Here is a 5,217-nt window from a genome sequence, read left to right as displayed (position 1 = left end):
AAGGCTATCAAGAATAAAGGATTATAATTGTAGAAATTGGTGTTTTCTTCTGTAAGTAGAATTCATACTCCTCAGTGTGTGAAAACCCATTTTGTTACCCAATATATGATGATGGCATTTTGATTGCTCTATAGAAAGATTATAATCTGCTGACTACCCACTATTACCAGCTTATATTCTTTGGTTTTTTTTGTTTTGTTTTGTTTTGTTTTGTTTTCCCTGTAGGATTTCTAGGTTTGTGTCATTTTGTCTTTTTACTTTTGTCACCTATGGCTGACTATAGTAAAAGTAGCAATCTGGTGTCTGGGTGAGATCACAACTATCTTTTATCTGGAGTCTCAATGTGTGACTGGCCCCTGATGACATTTTTCTAACCATCTCTCTGTGATGCCATGGGAAGTGCTTTGGAATTAGAGGGCAGTTATTCTAAAAGGTGTAGACTGGCTACATACCCAAGTGGGGGTGAGGTGGGACTGAAGAGGCTCTGTGCTTCAAACTAATATTTGGGTTGGTTTTAGTTCCAATTATTACATGTCCTGGTGATTTTTGAAAAAAAGAAAAAAAAATTGGGGGATGGGGAATAGAATAGCAGTGGAGGTAGAATGAAATTAATAGTTTTACAGTCTTAGTAGTCTATCTTATTAAAATTGGGAATCTTTCCATAATAAGATATATTTTGTAAAGTCACTGGCTATGTGTAAACAATATCACATAACCCTGTAGAACACATGTTGGCCTTGTGGAATGGTGTTTACTAACGGGTACACTGAAGAAGACAGGAGAGAGTGTTGTGTCCCTGGGCAATGCCCGGAGATCAGGCAGGGCTGGATGTCAGATTCCAGTGAGCAGGGATTCTAATTCTTGAGATGGGGAACTTTTTAGCTGGATGATTATAGAATCACTGATTGTCTTCTGATTGCTCAAGAGCTGGGATAGAATCCCGAGAGATTGTAGGGAATTCTTGACTCTCACCCTAATCTGCCAGTTTAGCATTCATGGTTAAGGGAGCCCCCAGTATTCCTCTGATGTAATATGGGCATTGGGGTCAAGTTTTGCAGTTGTGCCTCTATGACATTGTAAGCTAGTAGCATGATTCATTACCTCAGCTTTCAAAGATGAAGACGGGGATTATCATACTCACTGTAGTGTGATCAGGGACTGTGCTCCGAGCTTTGAAAATGATCGGGACTGATGTCCATAGCTCTGCTCAGGGCTGAGTTCTAAGGAGCTTTGTTGGGGATAACACCTTTTAGGAAGGCATGTTGGCAAGGGATCAGTCTCCCATGAATTAACCCTTACTTAAAGAGCTTTGAAGATAGAGAAAAACTTAGAATGTTTGCACAAAAAGATCAAGTTATCTAAAAGGGGTAGGATATTTGAATGGCTCCAGAATTCTCCTAGAGGCATTCAAAGTTGGAATCAATGAAGTCTCTGTTTACCCCAAACTCCCACCATTTGCAAAAATCCTAAGATGAGTTTTAAACATTCACAGGCCGTAGAGTTTAGGGAAGAAGGTACGAACCGTGATCTGTGTTGCGCATATCATCTCTTGCTCAGTGGTGTACTTTTCTTCTTTTTCTCTGTCTCTCTTCTTCTCTTTGTTGTTTTCTCTGTGTCTTGTTCTCATCTATGTTCTTTTCTGTTTTTCTCTCTGCTTCTTCCAGTCTCTGTACATTTATTGCTCCTTTTCATACTAGTCACGCAGCACAATGAAATTAAATGACTTCTCTTTATAAAGCTGAGGCGTTCTTCTACTTAAGAGTGTGCTATCATTGAGCTTGTTTAAATAACTTATCAATATTGCATTTTTGGAGACTCTGAGACATACCTTGTCATCACTGTCCCCACTGTTCTCTCTCTCTCTGTTGTTGTTTTTTTTTTGGAAGTATTTTTATATTCTGCTAGGTAATTCTAACTCATTCAGATTTTTAAAAAATAGCTTCTTTTATTGCCTTTCGCTTTTCTCTCAAACAACTGCAATTGACTGCCCATTAGGTTAAGTTAGTTTAAAGAGAAAACAAATGACTTGTGTTTGTTGTTGGTAATTAATGAGACAATGAATGAACATAAGCAATGACTCTAGTCATTGTGTAGAAGGTGAGTAATGGTGAGCAATTCAAGGCCTGTGGTGGTCATAGGTGCTTATATCAGCAAGAAGATGCTACACTTAGAGCACTAGGATGTACTGAAACTGTGCAAACTGAGTCTATCTAACCAGATGATGTCTGGTTATTTAAGCCTTTGAATCCTGCCAGAAGGAATTGCTGATTGCCTCTGAACCATTCCACTGTGATATTTGCTGAAATGTGGTGGTAAAATAGTGACAGACTTTTTTCCTTTTTATTACTTATCCATCACAATTCCTTGTGCCTTGAACCCAAGAAAATATAATAATATTGATTGTGTGAGACCTTAGACGAAGCTGACTCTGAGGAAGTACATTTTCCTCTCTCCCTCCAATGCCCTTCAGGCAAATGACATTGGGAATATCTCATGCATGTTAAAAGCTGATATCTGCCAGGAGAATTAGTCAGCATATCCTAGATTTATTTCCAGTCTCAGTGTCCTATGAATGTAAAATGAGAGAAGCCTCTACACAATCAACACACTTGAGTGCTGGGGTGACTCAAATCTTTACTCTGCCCAGGGTAGGAATGACCTGAATGGACTGGAAGAAGGTCCGTGTTATTGAGAGCAATCCTTCAAGTCTTTGACTTGGCTAAGATTCCATTCAACAAGGAGTTAACTCAAATAAAATATCAATAGAATGCACTTAATGAAAATGCCTTCCCCAGTATTTCTTAGTGCTCTAAACATTCTTCACCAGAAAAATGAATATGACAGATGGCAGACATGAAACTAGCTCTAGCTGCCTCTGAGCTTTACATAATGTTTGATTTTTAACAGAATTATAGGCTCAAAGAATGTTAAAATACTTTCTTTGATTTAAAGATGTGATGGAGTCCTTTCCTTTATTCGTTCAAAAATATTTACGGTATGCCTACTATATTCTCGGCCTATGCTAAATCCTCAACTTGATGGTTGATCTTTCTTATGACACATCTTCTGTAATACAATAATATATTCCAAAGAATACGCTGGGACACAAAACAAGTCTGTGGAGTGTTAAAATGGAGGGAGGGAGAAGACTTAGAGATGTTTTCAGACTTTGATTCCTCAGAGTAAGCAATTTTCTAGCAGGGACATGCATTGTCACTAAGAGGTGAAGCTGAAAGTCTGGAATGATTTTAACTGGAGAGGATAATGAAAGATAATGGAACCAGTTTGAGACATAAAATATCTATGTTATCTAAGTATTAGCCTGACTATTTGATAAGCCATTGGACAGTGGATTTCCTAATCACCAAGGGACAGCTACAAGAGCAAAGGTGAGGCAAGTGGAATTGATTGAGCACCTTCTTAAGTGCTTATTTAATCTGCCTAAGAAAACTATGTGTACTATTATGCATTTTTAAAAAAAAATTATTTATTTGACAGAGAGAGATCACAAGTAGGCAGAGAGGCAGGCAGAGGGGGAGGGGAAGCAGGCTGTCGCTGAGCAGAGAGCCCAATTTGGGGCTCGATCCCAGGACCCTGACTGAGATCATGACCTAAGCTGAAGGCAGAGGCTTAACCCATGGAGCCACCCAGGCGCCCCTATCCAATTTTTTTTTAGAAGATTTTATTTATGTATTTGAGAGGGAGAAAGCATGAGCAGGGGGAGGGGCAGGGAGAGAGGGAGAAGTAGGCTCCCCACTGAGCACAGAGCCCAGTAAGGGGTTTGATTCCAGGACCCTGAGGTCATGACCTCCTGCTGAAGGCAGATGCTTAACCTGCTGAACCACCCAGGCACCCCTAATTGTCAAAAATGATAGTTTCTGAGTGTTCCTACAAGCATTAAATGAGACATAAAAAATGCTTAGAGCAATTCCTGGCATAAAGTAAGAACTCAGTATAGGATATAGTTATCATGTGAAGCAACATGTTCTGGGCTCTGGTGGGGCGGGAGCGGTGTAGTAGCAGGAAGATGAAGAGAGAAAAAGAGAAGACCAAACTGCATTATGAGGCTGGAGAGAAAGTTAGGGAGAGAATTCTGTTAGACTCTGCTGTACCTTATACCTACCACCATCCTTAGGAAAAGAAGGTGAAAGGGGTAAAAATTTAAGTCTTTCCTCTTTTCACTTGTCTGTCCCTCTTGAACCCAAGTTTCAGGTCTCGGTACAGCCTGCTAGCTTTCCAGAACATGATCTATCCATATCCCTCTCTCCTCAGCTATCTTTAGTTCATATTTTTAAGACTATGGTTCCTAACCCCCAAAATACTCTTGCCCTTGTTCCAATCTTTTCAAAGTAAACTCACCTCTGTTAATTTGAGACATGGATTTATAAGTTATTTTATCAGTGAATTAGCATTATTGTGTATTTTCTTTCAAGGAATACATTTACATTTTATAAGATGACTTATGGAGGGCAAACCTTAAATCAAAGAAGTGACCTTATGAATTACTGTTTTAACTTCTTTTTTAAAAATTTTTTATTTCTTTTCAGCATAACAGTATTCATTGTTTTTTGCACCACACCCAGTGCTCCATGCAATCTGTGCCCTCTCTAAACCCCTTCAAAACCCTCAGATTGTTTTTCAGAGTCCATAGTCTCTCATGGTTCACCTCCCCTTCCAATTTCCCTCAACTCCCTTCTCCTCTCCATCTCCCCTTGTCCTCCATGCTATTTGATTCCAAGCTTTACTACAGAGCTGTGATCACCAAGACAGCATGGTACTGGCATAAAAACAGACACATAGACCAGTGGAACAGAGTAGAGAGCCCAGATATGGACCCTCAACTCTATGGTTAAATAATCTTTGACAAAACAGGAAAAAAATATACAGTGGAAAAAAGACAATCTCTTCAATAAATGGTGCTGGGAAAACTGGACAGCTATATGTAGAAGAATGAAACTCTACCATTTTCTTACACCATACACAAAGATAAACTAAAAATGGATAAAAGACCTCAACATGAGACAAGAATCCATCAGACTCCTAGAGGAGAACATACGCAGTAACCTCTTCGATATCAGCCACAGCAACTTCTTTCAAGATATATCTCCAAAGGCAAAGGAACCAAAAGCAAAAATGAACTTTTGGGACTTCATCAAGATCAAAAGCTTCTGCACAGCAAAGGAAACAGTCAACAAAACAAAGAGGCAACCCACAGCA

This window comes from Mustela nigripes, chromosome 5 (assembly GCF_022355385.1).
Source record: "Mustela nigripes isolate SB6536 chromosome 5, MUSNIG.SB6536, whole genome shotgun sequence".
Taxonomy (NCBI): Eukaryota; Metazoa; Chordata; class Mammalia; order Carnivora; family Mustelidae; genus Mustela; species Mustela nigripes.
The sequence above is the reverse complement of the archived record's forward strand: the minus strand, read 5'-3'. Positions refer to the sequence as shown.